Here is a 9828-nt window from a genome sequence, read left to right as displayed (position 1 = left end):
TACAAACTTTGGTTGGACGTTCACACCTTCTTGTAGCCGAACACATGCACTCCTGCTTTTGATGATGTATGGTTGGGCATTCGCACCTTTTTTTTACCCATTTTTCAGGTATTATGGGTGGACATTCACACCTTCTTGCAGCTGAACACCTCCTCTCCCACTTATGATGGTGTATAGTCGGGCTTTCGAGCCTTTTCTTCCCCGGTTTTTACAAATTATGGTTGGACATTCAGACCTTCTTGCAGCCGAAAACCTCCACTCCCTCTTTTGATCATACATTGTCGGGCATTCGCACCTTTTCTTACCCGCTTTTTACAAACCATGGTCGGACTTTCACACCTTTTAGTAGCCGAACAACTCCGCTCCCGCTATTGATTGTGTACAGTCGGGTATTTTAACCTTTTCTTACCCGCTTTTTACCAACTATGGTTGGACATTCACACCTTCTTACAGCAGAACACCTCCGCTCCCTGTTTTGATTATGTATGGTTTGACATTCGCACCTTCTCTCACCCGCCTTTTACTATGGTCGGCCATTCACAGCTTCCTCTCCACCATACTTGTATGGTGGGATATTCACACCCACTTGCATCCGAAGACCTCCGCCCCCACTTTTGTTGATATTTAGTCGGTCATTCGCACCTTACCCGCTTTTGGCAAACTATGGCCTTCCTGCAGCCAAACACCTCTGATCTCGCTTTTGATGATGTAAGGTTGGGCATTCAGACCTTGCTTCACCTGCTTTTCACCAAATATAGTCGGACATTCACACCTTCTTGCAGCCGAACACTTCCGCTCCACCTTTTAGTGTTCTATCACACCTTTTTTTCACCGCATTTTATACATTATGGTTGGAAATTTTCAACCACTCTCATCCGAAGACCTCTCCTCCCGCTTTTGTTAATATATTTGAACTTTAGTCGGACATTCAAACCTTCTTGCAGCTGAACCACCTCCGCTCCCTGTTTTGATCATATATGGTCTGGCAATACTACCTTTTCTTACCCGTTTGTGAGTAATTATGGCTGGACATTCACACCTACTTGCAGCCGAACACAACCTCTCTCGCTTTTGATGATGTATGGACCGGCATTCTTACCTTTTCTAACACATTTTTCAGCAATTATGGTCGGAGATTCACACCTACTCACAGCCGAACAACTCCGCTCCCGCATTTGATGGTGTATAGTCGGGCAATTCTCACCCTTTCTCATCAGCTTTTTGCAAATTATGATCTGACATTCACACCTACTTGCAGTCGAACAGCTCTGCTCCAGCTTTTGATTATGTATGGTTGGATATTCTAACCTTTTCTTAACTGCTTTTTACACACTTTGGTTGGACGTTCACACCTTCTTGTAGCCGAACACATGCACTCCTGCTTTTGATGATGTATGGTTGGGCATTCGCACCTTTTTTTTACCCATTTTTCAGGTATTATGGGTGGACATTCACACCTTCTTGCAGCTGAACACCTCCTCTCCCACTTATGATCATGTGTGGTTTGATTTTCGAAAATTTTCTTTCATGTTTTCTAGCAATTATTGATGGACATTTAGACCTTCTTGCAGCTGAACACCACCTCTCCCGATTTTGATTATGTATGGACCGGCATTTTTACCTTTTCTAACACATTTTTCAGCAATTATTGTTGGAGATTCACACCTACTCACAGCCGAACAACTCCGCTACCGCATTTGATGGTGTATAGTCGGGCATTCTCACCCTTTCTCATCAGCTTTTTGCAAATTATGATCTGACATTCACAGCTACTTCCAGTCGAACAGCTCTGCTCCTGCTTTTGATTATGTTTGGTTAGATATTCTAACCTTTTCTTAACTGCTTTTTACAAACTTTGGTCGGACGTTCACAATATCTTGCAGCCGAACACCTCCGCTTCCGCTTTTGATGGTGTATATTCGGGCATACGAACCTTTTCTTACCCGCTTTTTACAAACCAAGGTCGGACTTTCACACCTTCTCTTAGCTGAACAACTCCGCTCCCTCTTTTGATTGTGTACAGTCGGGTAATTTAACCTTTTCTTACCCGCTTTATACCATCTATGGTCGGACATTCACACCGTCTTACAGCGGAACACCTCCGCTCCCTCTTTTGATGATGTATGGTTAGGCATTCGCACCTTTTCTTACCCATTTTTCAGTAATCATGGGTAGACATTCACACCTTCTTGCAGTTGAACACCTCCTCTCCCGCTTTTGATGGTGTATAGTCGGGCTTTCGAGCCTTTTCTTCCCCGGTTTTTACAAATTATGGTTGGACATTCAGACCTTCTTGCAGCCGAAAACCTCCACTCCCTCTTTTGATCATACATTGTCGGGCATTCGCACCTTTTCTTACCCGCTTTTTACAAACCATGGTCGGACTTTCACACCTTTTAGTAGCCGAACAACTCCGCTCCCGCTATTGATTGTGTACAGTCGGGTATTTTAACCTTTTCTTACCCGCTTTTTACCAACTATGGTTGGACATTCACACCTTCTTACAGCAGAACACCTCCGCTCCCTGTTTTGATTATGTATGGTTTGACATTCGCACCTTCTCTCACCCGCCTTTTACTATGGTCGGCCATTCACAGCTTCCTCTCCACCATACTTGTATGGTGGGATATTCACACCCACTTGCATCCGAAGACCTCCGCCCCCACATTTGTTGATATTTAGTCAGTCATTCGCACCTTACCCGCTTTTGGCAAACTATGGCCTTCTTGCAGCCAAACACCTCTGATCTCGCTTTTGATGATGTAAGGTTGGGCATTCAGACCTTGCTTCACCTGCTTTTCACCAAATATAGTCGGACATTCACACCTTCTTGCAGCCGAACACTTCCGCTCCACCTTTTAGTGTTCTATCACACCTTTTTTTCACCGCATTTTATACTTTATGGTCGGAAATTTTCAACCACTCTCATCCGAAGACCTCTCCTCCCGCTTTTGTTAATATATAGTCGTGCATTCGAACCTTTTCTTACCCGCTTTTTACAAATTATGGTCGAACATTCACACCTACTTGCAGCTGAATACTTCCGCTCCACCTTTTAGGTATGTATGGTTGGCATTTGCACCTCTTTTTATACTGATTGCTGAAGATTAAGTTGTTCTTTCTCAAACTACAAATTTTTTTTAATTGTTGAAACTTGATTTGAAGTGGATAAATAAGGAGGACAAACAGTTTTAAGTCAGGCTGATAGAAGGAATTAATTTTATAGCAAAATCTGTATTTCGTCATATGTCGAGAGATGCTTATTGCTGAAGAAGTTCTTTCTCATTCTACAAAGTACAACGTTGTTTATCGTTGAAACTTGATTAGCCATGAATAAATATGAAGGACAAAGCAGTCTTAACTTGGTTTGAGTTAATGAATTCGTTTTATAGGAGAATCCGAATTCGTGCATAACTCATAAAATAGAGCTTATTTTCGGATTCCTGAAGAATGAGTCTGGTTCTTTCTCATAATACAAAGTTTGTTGTTTATTGTTGAAACTTCATCAGAAGTGAAGAAATAAATTAATGCCTATCAACAAATGTGGGATCTAAACTCTAGTGCTTCCTCTAAAATAATTTCCTTTCTCAATTTAGAAATGTGTGTTTGTAAGTCACAACACCCGTGACACCAAAACGGCTTTCTTTTCTCTACACTCTGCACTATGAGCACACACACCAAATCAGAAAGGCTTTTTTCTCTCTTTTCTACATTATGGACTGTGGGGACACAAAACCGCTCTCTCTCTTTTTTTTTTTTTATCGTGTGCCAGGGCGTTGTCTCACGTATTAGATTATGCTTAAGATACGAATGGGTTTATCAGTCACATCAGAATCCATACATACTGATCCTCCCGTAATAAAATGGTCGGATCTTATCAAACACACTTTGTTTCTTGTGACAATCAAGTCAGCGAAACAGCGTACACACGTCAAGACACTGAATCAAGTTTGCCACAAGAACTCATAAGTTTGGCAGTATTGCTCTGCCGTCAGCAATCATACACCCATTTTATTTTCGTGAGACATGTGCAAGCACCTGTTCATCTACTGTTCTATCACTATGAATTAGTGATCTATTATCAATAAGGATACTTCTACAACTACTATCAAAGTATGTCCGGACTTCTTATGTTGTCAGTTGCTATATATGAATAAGTGGGTAGCTACTGACAAGCATTAAGCATGTCACACAGCCAAAACATATAACATTTCAGGACACACCACACAGTTAACAACCACAGTGAAGCGTGTCAAAGCCCAAACATGTAACATTCAACAGGACACTTACACAACACATTCAAATCAAACAGTCAGACAACATACAAGAACATATACCCCAGCCGGCATTGCTCCCTGCCTATTTCCGTACAGCACACTATGTGTGTGCACACCTTTATTCACAAACTCTTCAACTTATACTCTTTTACCGAAGTTGCTACAGCTCGATTGGCCGAATACCCTTTGATTCTATTTCGGTGAATTTGACATCTGCCTTACATATAACAGATTAGCGGTTTAGCAGTTTTAATTTAGTATGAGTGAAGGAATTCATTTTATAGCAAAATCCGAAATCGTGAAGAACTCATGAAAGTAAGCTTATTCTCGGATTCCTGAAACTTTAGATTTGCTCTTTCTTTTACTGCAAAGTACAACGTTGTTTTTTTTGTTTAAATCTTTCTAGACATGGTAAACATTAAGGACAAAGCAGTTTTCACATAGTTTGAGTGAAGGAATTCATTTTATAGATAAAATCCCAAGGGTCTGCTGAGAAAAGAGAGTGAATGCGAAGTAGACTTTAATACGGCTATGGGAGCGAGCCGAGTGTGGGCTAACCGGGAGAATTGCTTGAAAGAAACGCGACACCGAATGAGCGATCAGAACAAAGCCTCAATACGGGATTCTCGTGGTGTTTTTGTTGCTGCCTTGTCTTTTGCACAGAGTAAAAGACAAGGCAGCCATCGAATAGGGCCCGATTGTTCCTAGTTGGTCAGCCGAGGAGCAAGGGGGGGGGGGAGCAAGCGTCTCAACCAAGCAAAGCTCACCATGGGGAAGGTGGCTATGCCAACTAGCCTGATGCCCTGCTCCCGCAGTGACGGATAATCGTACTCTGGTTTCTCTTCATAACGTACAAAGTCTTTCGCCTTTTACTAAAGATTTCTGTGGAGAGCAGCACTAATGAGTTGTTTCTATTTTTGGCAGGCTTTACCTTTGCGGGTGAAGCCCTTTCTGTCTGTGCAAAAGAAATCTTCTTACTGTGCAGAGTGACTTCTCTGAGTAGAGTCGCCTTACTTGTTGCGACTGTGCCGATGTTCGAAGCTGGAGTGCAAAGTTGTTGCTTGAATGGTGCTTGCTGGAGCGTGCGGGAGTGCAAAGTTATACCATTTAAAAGGGCTGAAGAGTGCTCAGTGCAGCGGGTGGGCGACACTCTGGCCACCTTGAAAACCGAGGTTACATCCACTACCAGGGGCAGCCCAAGTTCTGCCGCAAGTGTGGTGAGCATGGGCACCTGGTTGAGGCTTGTACCAAGGTGTTATGTGGGAAGAGCAGAGAAATTTGGCAAACTTTTGGAGAGTGTCCAAATGGCAGGAAATGTAATCTCTGTGGAGAATTAAATCACCTCTTCAGAGATTGCCCTAAATCTTTTGCCAACAAATTAAAGACGGTAAAGCCACAGTCAAGCCAACAAAGAGAAGGACCAAAGGTGGCAGTTGGTGAACAAAGTGAAGAGGTTGACCCAATAAATTCAAACTTCCCGCCAAAAGCTTGGATTGGAAGTGAGGAGCAAAAAGGGGAGGGGCCTGTAGAGGCCTCACCACTCAGTGTTGAAGTCTGTGAGAATTCACAGGCAGAGGGTGGAGCTACGCTAAATGAGGAGGAAGAGCAGACAGGTGAGTCTAGTGAAGATACTCACCTCCCCGAAGGTCAACAGCCGAAGAGGACGGCATCTGAGCCTCTGATTCCCCAGTGGTATCAGAGAAGAGGGGAAGGGTTAGGTCCCTTTCAGACAGTTCTTCAGTGGAAGAACCTAGAGTCTTCCCCTCCGACTCACTAAATGAGGTCTCCTTTTTAACTTCAGCTCTGCAATCAACCCCCAGGGACTCAAAGTTAAATGCAACATTGCGTCAGAGGCCAACCCCCGAGAGTCCGAAAAGGAAATATAGATCACCCTACTCACTTTTCACCTAAAGAAATGAAGGAAGAGCTAGTTTCCCAAGAAATAACCTGTGTGTAATTTGTTTTGATAACTTAGAAAAACGAAAATTACGTACCTACTTTCCTTTATGCTTTTAATGGTTCTCACCTTCTCAACACTAAATGTGAGAAGTGTGAAATCAAAGACAAGAGCCCAGAGTATTTTATCCTTCTTAGACTCCATAAAATCAGATGTGTTTTTAATACAAGAATGTGGACTACCTTTTTTAAAAAACCATAGACAATGGGAGGAAATGTGGCCCCATTTATCGATATGGAGTGGCTCAAATCAAAATAAAAATGATGGTGTGGCCATTCTAATTAAAAATCCGCATGTTCTGGTTAAAGGTAGCACAGTGGTGAGAGACGGACGGGCACTTTTAGCACACTTGAATTTTATGGGGCAAGACTTTAACCTCTTAAATATTTATGGTTTCAATGGAAAAAATGAAAGGTATGACCTTTTAGAAGATATACAGCTTTACATGCTAGGGCAAGTACCTTTAGTTGTAGGAGGGGATTTTAACTGTATCTTGAGCAGGAAAGATAGAAAAAGAGCAGGGGTAGATTTTAAAGTGGATAAGACTTCGATTTTACTTCAGGGCATATGCAGGGATTTTAAGCTTACTGACTGTTTTAAAACCATGCATCCCAGAGAGGAGGGCTTCACCTGGTTTAGTCATGATGGCACCAGAGCCTCTCGCATTGATTATTTCTTTACTAGAGATTGCCCACCCACTGATGTTAGATTAACCCCTGTTTTCTTTTCAGACCACCTTATGCTCTCCTGCACCCTTTCACCCCCTTCTGGTGTGACGGTAGGAAGTGGTCTGTGGAAACTCAACTGTTCCCTGTTGGAGGATGAAATCATAGTCAGTCAGTACAGGGAATGTTATAAAGAGTGGCAGACCCTTCAAGACCTCTACGAAACACATGCACAATGGTGGGAAATGGTGAAGGAAACGACCCAGACTTTTTTTAAACAGCAAGGTAAACGTAAAAAAAGGAAAGAGAATAGATGTATGATGGGCCTACATAAACGCTTACAGCGCTACTTTAAACTAAATCAGTGTGGCATAGACTTTAAAGAAGAAATCAAAGATGTCAAAAAGGAAATGTCAGTTTTATCAGAAATAAAGAGTAAAGGAATTTTTGTAAGAAGCAGGGAGCAGGAAATTGAGGAAGGTGAAAAAGAAAGAAAGTTATAAATAAAAAGGAGTGTATTCAAAATCTAAAAAGAGAAGATGGGTTTTTAACAAAATCCACACAAGAGATGATTGAAACTGTACATACCTTTTATAGTAACATGTACAAAGAGAAACCAGTGCACTTGGAAACATCGGCAGAAATCTTAAAATTCGTTGACAAAACCGTAAAAGAGAATGCACACTTGACACAGAATTTTACTGCTTTAGAGTTAAAAAAATGCCTAACAGGTTTTAAGAGAAGTCGAGCTCCGGGTTTAGACGGGCTTCCTGCAGAATTCTATCTGACCTATTGGGACCTTTTATCATGAGACATTTTAGATGTTTTTAAAGATTTTGAAAAACTCGACCGACTGCCTGACAGTTTTAGAGTGGGAATAGTGACTCTACTTTATAAAAAAAATGATAAGACTGACCTAAAGAATTGGAGGCCCATCACACTTTTAAACTTTGACTGTAAACTTTTTAGCAAGGTTTTAGCGACACGGATGTCCTCTGTTTTAGAGGAGGTAATTCACCCAGACCAAGCTTGTGCCATCTCAGGGAGACAACTCACCGACAGCCTCGTACTGATTCGAGACATCATTGATTACGCTAGAGACAGAAACACCCGGCTTGTCATCTCAAATTTAGACTTTGAAAAAGCATTTGATCGGGTCTCGCATCAATATCTCTTTCAGGTGTTGCAGCCATCGAAAAGGGCCCGATTGTTCCTACTTGGTGAGCTTTGCTTGGTTGAGACGCTTGCCCCCCCCCCCCCCCCCCCCCCCCCCCCCCCTGCTCCTCGGCTGACCAAGTAGAAACAATCTATTCGATGGCTGCCTTGTCTTTTACTCTGTGCAAAAGACAAGGCAGCCACAAACACCACGGGAACACCGTATTGAGGCTTTGTTCTGACCACTCATTCGGTGTCGCGTTTCGTTCAAGCAATTCTCCTGGTTAGCCCGCACTCGGCTCGCTCCCAGAGCCGTGTTAAAGTCCACTTCGCATTCACTCTCTTTTCTCAGCAGATTAAAAGAAAGTTTCATCTTGGGCTCCCTGAAACTTCCATCCTGCACCGCTGTTTGCTTTTTCACAAGAGCAGAGGAGAGCGCACCGTTCCCAGCGGCACTGCAGTACCGGGTCGAGGCTTGGAGTGAAGGGAGCAAGCTTCTTTTTCAACTCCTATTCTTAAAAATCCATTTAATATGTTGTCCTCGTATAGAGGACATATTAAACTGATAAGAACGGATACTACACTTGATCTTAGCCAAAAGGCCGAGAAGCGATAACTGTCCACTGTTTCAGGTCCGAGGGCCCTTGCTGGCACAATGCGCACTTGTAGCAGTGTTCTTTTTATGGCCATAGGTGGCCAGAGTGTCACGTTGCACCTCCGCCCACCCGCTGCACTGAGCACTCTTCAGCCCTTTTAAATGGTATAACTTTGCACTCCCGCATGCTCCAGCAAGCACCATTCAAGCAACAACTTTGCACTCCAGCTTCGAATATCGGCACAGTCGCAACAAGTAAGGCGACTCTACTCAGAGAAGTCACTCTGCAAAGTAGCAAGATTGCTTTTGCACGGACAGAAAGGGCTTCACCCACAAAGGTAAAGCCTGCCAAAAATAGAAACAACTCATTAGTGCTGCTCTCCACGGAAGTCTTTAGTAAAAGGCGAAAGACTTGTATGTTATGAAGAGAAACCAGAGTACGATTATCCGTCACTGCGGGAGCAGGGCATCAGGCTAGTTGGTATAGCCACCTTCCCCATGGTGAGCTTTGCTTGGTTGAGACGCTTGCCCCCCCCCCCTTGCTCCTCGGCTGACCAAGTAGGAACAATCGGGCCCTATTCGATGGCTGCCTTGTCTTTTACTCTATGCAAAAGACAAGGCAGCAACAAAAACCCCACGAGAATCCCGTATTGAGGCTTTGTTCTGACCGCTCATTCGGGGTCGCGTTTCTTTCAAGCAATTCTCCCGGTTAGCCGACACTCGGCTCGCTCCCATAGCCGTGTTAAAGTCTACTTCGCATTCACTCTCTTTTCTCTGCAGACTCTTGGGATTTTATCTATAAAATGAATTCCTTCACTCAAACTATGTTAAAACTGCTTTGTCGTTCATATTTACCATGTCTAGAAAGATTTAAACAAAAAAAACAACGTTGTACTTTGCAGTAAAAGAAAGAGCAAATCTAAAGTTTCAGGAATCCGAGAATAAGCTTACTTTCATGAGTGCTTCACGATTTCGGATTTTGCTATAAAATGAATTCCTTCACTCAAACTAAATTAAAACTGCTAAACCGCTAATCTGTTACATGTAAGGCAGATGTCAAATTCACCGAAATAGGATCTAAGGGTATTCGGCCAATCGAGCTGTAGCAGCTTCGGTAAAAGAGTATAAGTTGAAGAGTTTGTGAATAAAGGTGTGCGCACACATAGTGAGCTGTAGGAA

The 9828-nt window shown here is 42.9% G+C and overlaps 3 non-coding genes across 3 annotated transcripts; 1 reads left to right on the top strand and 2 right to left on the bottom strand.

Annotated features, from left to right (window-relative positions):
* Positions 1 to 5104: 5104 nt before the first annotated feature.
* LOC140317438 (U5 spliceosomal RNA) lies at positions 5105 to 5219 on the top strand. The gene has a single exon (XR_011917752.1). It is a non-coding gene; the product is annotated as a U5 spliceosomal RNA (small nuclear RNA).
* A 3265-nt stretch (positions 5220 to 8484) lies between these two features.
* LOC140317153 (U2 spliceosomal RNA) lies at positions 8485 to 8668 on the bottom strand. Its single transcript, XR_011917495.1, has one exon. It is a non-coding gene; the product is annotated as a U2 spliceosomal RNA (small nuclear RNA).
* A 308-nt stretch (positions 8669 to 8976) lies between these two features.
* LOC140317174 (U5 spliceosomal RNA) lies at positions 8977 to 9090 on the bottom strand. The gene has a single exon (XR_011917510.1). It is a non-coding gene; the product is annotated as a U5 spliceosomal RNA (small nuclear RNA).
* Positions 9091 to 9828: the final 738 nt, after the last annotated feature.

This window comes from Leuresthes tenuis, unplaced genomic scaffold (assembly GCF_036924035.1).
Source record: "Leuresthes tenuis unplaced genomic scaffold, fLeuTen1.0.hap1 SCAF_10, whole genome shotgun sequence".
NCBI lineage: Eukaryota > Metazoa > Chordata > Actinopteri > Atheriniformes > Atherinopsidae > Leuresthes > Leuresthes tenuis.
The sequence above is the reverse complement of the archived record's forward strand: the minus strand, read 5'-3'. Positions and strand labels throughout refer to the sequence as shown.